Source organism: Chelonoidis abingdonii, chromosome 12 (assembly GCF_003597395.2).
Source record: "Chelonoidis abingdonii isolate Lonesome George chromosome 12, CheloAbing_2.0, whole genome shotgun sequence".
Classification (NCBI taxonomy): domain Eukaryota; kingdom Metazoa; phylum Chordata; order Testudines; family Testudinidae; genus Chelonoidis; species Chelonoidis abingdonii.
In genome coordinates, this window is record NC_133780.1 from 4,587,498 (window position 1) to 4,595,080 (window position 7,583).

The window sequence follows — 7,583 nt, forward strand, 5'->3', positions numbered from 1 at the left end:
ATGGTTGTTCTTTCAAACAATTACTTAATATAGCTTTGAAACTGTACTATGTAGAAGAAAAATGCTGCTTTTAACCATAATTTAAATGAAATAAGCTCAGTTTCCTTACCTTGTTAAATTCCCCCTTCCCTCCCTTTTTTTAGTAGTTTAACACTGTATTGTGTTTTCTGTCTCTGCTCCTGCCTGATTGCGTACTTCTGGTTTCAAATGATGTTTGGTTGACCGATCAGTTCATAACTCTTGGTGTTCTACTGTACTAAGAGTAAATTGATGTTTTCATCGTGAAACAAGGAGAAACTCTTTGGGTCAGAAAGTAGAGTGGCAAAGTTACAGTGAAAAGTGAATTAAACCTAGAAAACAACGCTGAATATTAACCCCCCCTGGCACTACCCTCAATCCTTTTCTCCTCCCTCACTAGCCAGGAAAGTGTATGCTGCGGGATGTATGGAGAGATGCTGTAGTAGCAGGACCTCTTTACAAGGGTAATCAATAAATTTGGACCTTGACACAAAATAATTGGTCAATAATTGGTCAGAGAAAATAACTATAAGAAATAAATAAATAGTTTGTAGTTCATTCAAAAGCATCTGGCAGTCTGGCCTTGGCCCACGGTCCAGCTGTTTACCCCTGATTTTTACATTCTTCTATTCTGATTTGGATTCCTTCCTCTCCTCCTGAAGGCTGAGTACAGGATACACTGGCTCTTGATCCATCTTTGCTCAGACAAATCTTTGTACAGCAACAATAATCGGAATGAGTAATAGAGCCCACAAAGCTGGATCTGAAATCAAGCCAAACAGAACAGGAATCAGGTTAAACCATTCCGAGAACAGGTATCTACACAGCCACCACTGCCTTCATTTGGTTGGAAGGCTGCAAAATACCAATATTCATGTGGGTTAACGTGGCTCCATAACAAACCTTATTGTGCAATATTATGGGGACAGGGAGGAGTTCCTGCTGGATTTTCAGTAAGCTAGTAATTAGCCTTGACTTCGGAGTCAGAGGATGAACAGCACTTAAATTTAGCTGATGTCATTGCCCTTCAGATAAGACCACCTTCGAATCCCAAGTTAGTTGCTTATAACATCCTGCAGCAGAGAAGTTCCACAGGTTGCTTTTTTTAAAAAAAAAAAAACACACTGTAAAATGAGCAGTTTGAGATTAGAGCAGATCAACATCCACCCGAGTAATTACTTGCTGAAACATGGGTCATGAAGGACTTGCTGATAGGTGCTGTGCAAAAGTGAGAGCAGTGAGCATGCCTGGAGGGATTTAAAAAAAAAAAGCCCTTCATTTTTTTGCAAGATTGCCTGTGACTCCAAAATGACTTCAAATTTGGATCACTAACCCTGCCCTGCACCTCCATGAGGCACACCAAATTTTAAGACAATCCAGGTACGCATGTGGACTTCAGAGCACTAAGAGAAATCTTCCTTTAAACAGCAAAAGTCTTCTCACGCTTAAATGTAGCAGAGCTGGCTCTCCATTATAATACAGCAACTCCTCACTTAGTCTTCCTGGTTAATGTTATTACGTTGCTGATCAATTATGGAACGTGCTCGTTTAAAGTTGTGCAATGGTCTCTTATAGCTGTTTGGCAGCTGCCTGCTTTGTCCACTGCTTTCAGAAAGAACAGTGCGTTGGAGCTAGCTGGTGGGGGCCTGGAACCAGGGTGGACCAGCAGCCCCACTCCTCTAAGTTCCCCCATTTACATTAATTGTTAGGGGGAAATTGGATTTGCTTAACATCATTTTGCTGAAAGTCACATTTTTCAGGAACATAACTACAGTGTTAAGTGAGGAGTTACTGTACTTTATTAGATTAATCATCAGCAACCGCTTTGCTCTATCCAGACCCCCAGCACAGGATGATGCTGAAAGGGGGACATATTCGGAAGGATAGAGGTGGGATGGGGAGAAGGAGGCTGATCTCAATGTGACACACTCAGTTGAATGAGAATACCCTAGGGAGGAGAATACAGCCTGAAACAACAGCTCAGACTAACTGCTCCCTAGGTGTTCCCGTCGCCCTCTCCCTAGTGGTGGAGACCCTGTGATAGGCATCAAGCACACCCATCCTCAGTGCCTCGCCCCAGTGTCAGTGGTGTGTTCTTGCTGCGTGCTCCCAGCATGCTGATCGATACTCAGCGCCGCAGCCAGAGGGGAAGGACTGCTCCAGGTCTTGGCTTACATAAGGGAGGCAGGGATGAGGGTCAGACCCCACAGCTGAAACCTCCAGATCTCAGCACACATACAATGGAAGGAGGAAACACTCAAACCTCGGCCCCCCTCCCCCTCGCCAATCCTAAGGTGCGCGCACAGCAGGGAAGAATGTTGGACTGACAGGCACACCTGCTACCTGCCACCAGGTTCCCCTTCCCAATGTCAGTCCATTTCCACTAGCCCTAATCTGAGCTCCCCAACCCCTCTTTCCCTACCTTCCTCTGGCTGCAGTCCCAAACCTCCGTCACTCATATGCCCTGATGGACCACTATACCAGGGTAATGAAGGCTGTGTCTACACTAATGTTGTTTGGTTTTTTTTTGGTCGGGTGTGAAAAACACCCCCACAACTGCAATAAATTTCACTGACAGAAGCACCAGTGTGTACAATGCTAGAGATGAGCTTTAGAAAAAGAATAAGTGCTTACATGCTGCAGGAGCTTGGTTCCCAGGTATAACCGATGGAGGTGTCGTAGGAGCTGGAAGACCGAGGAGATCAGGGTGAGGATCATCTTGCAGGAAAGGGAAGTTCTGCAGACTCCCCCAGTTGCCACAAGGCTTCTTCCAAGAGTGTCTATACAACAGGCAGCTATTCTCAATACAGTGCAGCCCCTCAACTGATCACTGCTCTTAGCCACCCCCCTCAGGAGGCCTTGGAAATGCACAACATTCTGCCCCATCCCAGGGGTGGGAGTTTGGTGCAGCTGGTGATTTGTTGTTTGCTAGCACATGCTAGCTGGTCCATTACTCCATCGAAGCAAACCCTCATACCCACTGCTGATCCGTGGCATTCACAGCTCTTTGTCTGTAAAGTGCCTCACAGTCACTAATGTGACACATGAAGTTAGGGCTCTAGGGCAGTGGTCCCAAAACTTTGTGCCCCCTTTACCTAGTCCATGGCCCCTCCCCCATTCTGCCCCACTCACCCCTCCACCCTGAGGGAGGAGAGAGAGCTTGGATCAGGGGTGTGTGTGTGGGTGCAATCAAAAAAGTCTGGGGACCACTGCCCTAGAGTCAGTTGGGGTTATCAGGGGATCAGTGTGGAACTTACCCTGCACTGTCAGATTTATAAGAGCCACACACTTCCCAGACAGGGATAATCTAACCCTGTAAACTCCTTGTGCCTCTCTGCTCATGTTCCTCACTATGAAATGCCCCTGGAATACAGTGAACCGATCTGTGAACTTGCTATTCAAAAGATGAGACTTTCCATTGTTGATAAGAAGAGCCGATTCCCAACTGGAATGGGTAGAGTTCTATTTCGCCACCTCTGTCACCTCTGATGTGTTGAGCGGAACAACCACGTTGTTGTCTCCTTCAGTCACTAATCTGGAGATATTGTGACAGTCTTTGAAATCTAAAGAACAACAGAGTAGATTTAGTTTGGCTCAGGGAGGCCTCTTCACGTCAGATACTAAGAAACTGGTAACAAGGGGTGGAAGCAGGTAGTGTTCAGGGTACCACACACTGTATTCGTGCACATAGCTATTCCTTCTGCCTTTGTCTCCCTCACGCTCTACCATCCTCTGAGGAAGCTCTCAAGATAGACCCCATGTCAACTCCTCTTGTTGTGAGCATATGAGGCTATTGAAAAGACTAGCAGAGACACAGGTTGTGGTGTTGATGACCCATAGTCTTTTATCAACCAGAATAGTCACTTGTACTGGTCATTGTTTGGACAAGACTGGAGCATGTATAAGAGAGCTGACTGGATGAGACTGAAGTGGTGATGGTTGAGGGAGGTGAGGCTTCTGGAAGCATCAGGGTCTGTGTGCCATTTGATGCTTAACTTTGCAATCTGAGGACGGGGTGTCTTGTCAAACTCCCAGCTGCTTGCTGAAGATCAGGTGGCAGGAAAAGTAAGGTTGGCTCTGTTGCTGATGTACAGCCATGATTTTACAACTGTTTCTTTATCCTCCGCGCCTTTCTCACCGTGAGGCTAGACCATCCCAACATGCTCTGCTTGGGGCCATGAAACCATCCTGAAATTTAAGCTGTTGCAGAATTTAGCAGCCCAACTGGCAAGCTTCTTTGTTGTTGTTTTTGGGGAGTGGAGGACACATTAAAACTCAGGTTCTACAGCAGGGGTGGACAAACTTTTTGGGCCTAGGGCCACATTGGGCACAGAAATTGTATGGAGGGCCAGACAGGAACGGCTTGGGGAGGCTATGCCTCCTCAGACAGTGAGGCATGGCCTGGCCCCTATCCAGGCCCCTGGAACCTCCACCCAACCCCCTATGCTCCCGACCTGTCTGCCCCCCGGGACTCTTGCATCCCATCCAAACATCCCTGCTCTGTGCCCCCTGACCATTCCCCCCCAGGATGCCTGTCCCCTGACCACCCCCAGACCCTCGCCCCCTATTCAACCCTCCCTGCTCTCCTCGTCCCATGTTACCTGTGGGCTGGGGGAAAGGGAGGCTCAGTCCTTTCCCTGTGTGTTTCCCCTGCTCATTTGGCTGCTCTCCCTGACAGTTGGGCAGGGCTCGCTCCCTGTCCGGCCTTGGCTGCTGGGGACAAGGGCCAAGCATGCTGGGAGTGGAGGGAGGGCCCTGGCTTGCTCTGCTCCTGTCCCCGGCAGCAGGACCCAAGCCCCTTGACCTCCCCCTGGAGCACCAGGTCTGGGGGTGCTATTGCCATGCTGCCCAGGCGCTGGGGGAACTGTGACTGCCAGGAAGGCAGGAGAGCAGACAGGGAGAGGCCAGGGGCTACCCTCTGCCCTGCTCACCACCCTCTGATTTAGGCTGGCTCCTCTGCAAGCCTGTCCTGACCCTGCTTCCTGGCAGGAACTCGGGGCAGAGGGAAGGGTCCTGTGGGCTGGATGTGGCCTGTGGGCCATAGTCTGTCCCCCTCTGCTCTACAGTCTGCACTAGCTGCCAGTCAGCTTCCAGGTTGATTAAGGTGTTAGTTTTGACCTATAAAGACCTAAATGGCCTGGGACCTGCCTAAGAAACTCACTCTCTGCTGCATTGCTCTAATTTGGTCAGTGGGGGCACCTGAGCTGGAGTCTCTTGAGCATAAATCAGGGGACTGTCTGCAGTGTTTTGTTAGCCACAAGCCTTTAGAATTCTCTTTTCCTCTCCACAGCCTGGTCTCTGACAGCCCAACTGTGTTCCTTTCTAGGGCACACCCTTTTCTCCCTAGCCTGTGGAGGGTGGCTCAGGCTGACCAGTAGTGGGGATTCTGCTGAGTGGAGTAAATGAACAGTTTTGTTGGTGTTCTGATCAGGTGATAAACTACAGACTAGATTCTCTGTTGAAGTGTGTTTTTTGAACAGATTGTGAAGGGCTGCCCAGAGCTTCAGATGGTCTTTGGTTGCAGATTGTAAAAGAGCATTTATTGCTCTTTGTACTAAGGGATCTGAGCCTGTGAATCACACTGATAAGTTTCAGGCCTTACACTCAGCATCTCACCGCTAATCTTTGTAGTTTCAATCTCATTTTCCTATTTGTATATATTTTGCTTGTCACTGCACCCCCTAAGTTTGTCTGCAGGATAAAGGTGCACTAATGTAATTTACATCAGCTTTTAAACCTATGTTTTCTTCCCCCTACCCCATTTTCAGCAGAGCCATCCTCACCTCGGGGCTGCCGCCCCCTCCCCCCCCAATCATGTATCCTACAAAATCTCACCTCAGCCTCACTGGGAATGGCACAAGCCTCACCCTCACCCCCGACCTCACTTCTCGTTACTGACCTAAGGAACCCCTGGCCCACACTTGCTAGAGCCTCTACAACCCTTTGCCCCACTCACTATGGACCCCAGCACCCTCCAGGTCCCCTTCCCCTCATAGCTAAAGTGTCCTCCCCACAGCACTGCCCCAGCCCAACCCCTGCAGCCCCAGTGCTCCCACTCTGGCTACAATCACCTCAGCACAAGCCTGCTCCCTATGGGCCCCACCGCAGGCTCCCCTGTGATGGCTGTAGAAGGTTGAGGAGGTCCCTGTTGGCAACCCCTCACCCACCATGCCTCCCTAAGCAACAACCACCTCAGACTCTCCAATGCCATGCTCCCCGCCCCCAAAAAACCCTCTTGCAATGGCCATGGTGCCATCCAGCCCCCGCCCCCCACAATAGCTTTCAGTGTCACCATTCACAGCCCCTCCTCAAGGGCTGTGTTGCTGCCATCCAGACCACTGCCAGTCATCATAGCCCTGGTGCAGCCTCGCAGTGGCCCCTGCATTCCCAGACCTTGACATCCCCTGCCCCCCCTGGAAACTGGCTGTGGTATCCCAGCCTCCCCTCCGTCCAAAGCACCAGACAAGTCTGAGACCCACCATGTCCCCACTTCTACAGCCTCAGCATCCCACTTAGTGAGACTTGGGGCTCCCAGTCCCCCCCGTCTAATGGCCCTAGCGCCCCCCCATATACTGTTCTTCCCCTATGTTCCCCCTCACTACAGTCCCCCCTTAACCTCCAGTCTCTCGTCCCCAGTTCCCCCCTCGCCACACACCCCCGGGGTGGGACAACTCGCACGCCCCAGGGTTACCCCTTGAGCACCGCAACCCCCCACCCGGCCTGGCCTTCTGTCCACAGCCACCGCCCCTCCGTCCGGCCTCCCCCATGTCGGAACCGGACAGTCGCCCCAGGTCCGGGGAGGGGGGCGGGCAGCTGCAAGAGGGCTACTGCAGCCCCCCACCCTTCCCAGTCTCGGCTCGGACCGCCGCCAGCGAGCATAGGGCGAGAGCAAACCCGGCTACCAGACGCGCCATGTTCGCAGCAGGACGCTTCCGGCTTCGCCGCGGGACTCATGGGAGTTGTAGTTTGTTCCTCACGCTCCCTTCGGTCTTTCTCATGAGTCGCGCTCCCTCCCTGGAGTACGTGTTCCGCAGTTTAGTCGCCGGCTCTACCAGGCAGCCCCTCCGCCAGTGCGTGGGAGAGGCTGTCGGAGCAGGGCCCGCGGTCGTGGTGAGGGTGGTCACCAGGGAACTACAACTCCCGTGAGGCCCTGCGGCAAAAGCGCCGATGGTGCGGGGTGGGGACAAACAAACTTGCGACAGCTCCCCCCCCGTTCGTGTGTCCCCATGGCCACCCAGCAGTACCCTTGCAACAGCCCTGAGCCCAGTACCACCAAGCCCCGGTCCATAGAGCCCCCCCGCGCCCCGGCATCCACCCCTCACTAGCCCCCCCTTCCCAACAACTCTCCCTGCCTAGCAAAAACCCAGGCACCCCCTTGCTGTGACAACGCCTGAGCCACCCTCCCTTGCAGATTATCTGCCCCCCACACATACGCGCGCGCACACACAGCAACAGACTCATCCAACCCCTCACCCCCATTGTGGAGCCCCCTCCTTAAATTCCATGCAATGAGGAACATTCACATCAATAAGAAAAAAAGTTTAAAAACAAGCGTTGGTGTTGAG

At 51.7% G+C, this 7,583-nt stretch overlaps 1 long non-coding RNA gene across 1 annotated transcript; it reads right to left on the reverse strand.

The window, feature by feature from the left end:
* Positions 1–671: 671 nt before the first annotated feature.
* On the reverse strand, positions 672–2,708 carry LOC116829170 (uncharacterized). Its single transcript, XR_004374691.2, has 3 exons — positions 2,653–2,708; positions 922–1,117; positions 672–781 (listed from the first exon to the last, which is right to left on the reverse strand). It is a non-coding gene; the product is annotated as an uncharacterized LOC116829170 (long non-coding RNA).
* Between the last annotated feature and the right edge of the window lie 4,875 nt (positions 2,709–7,583).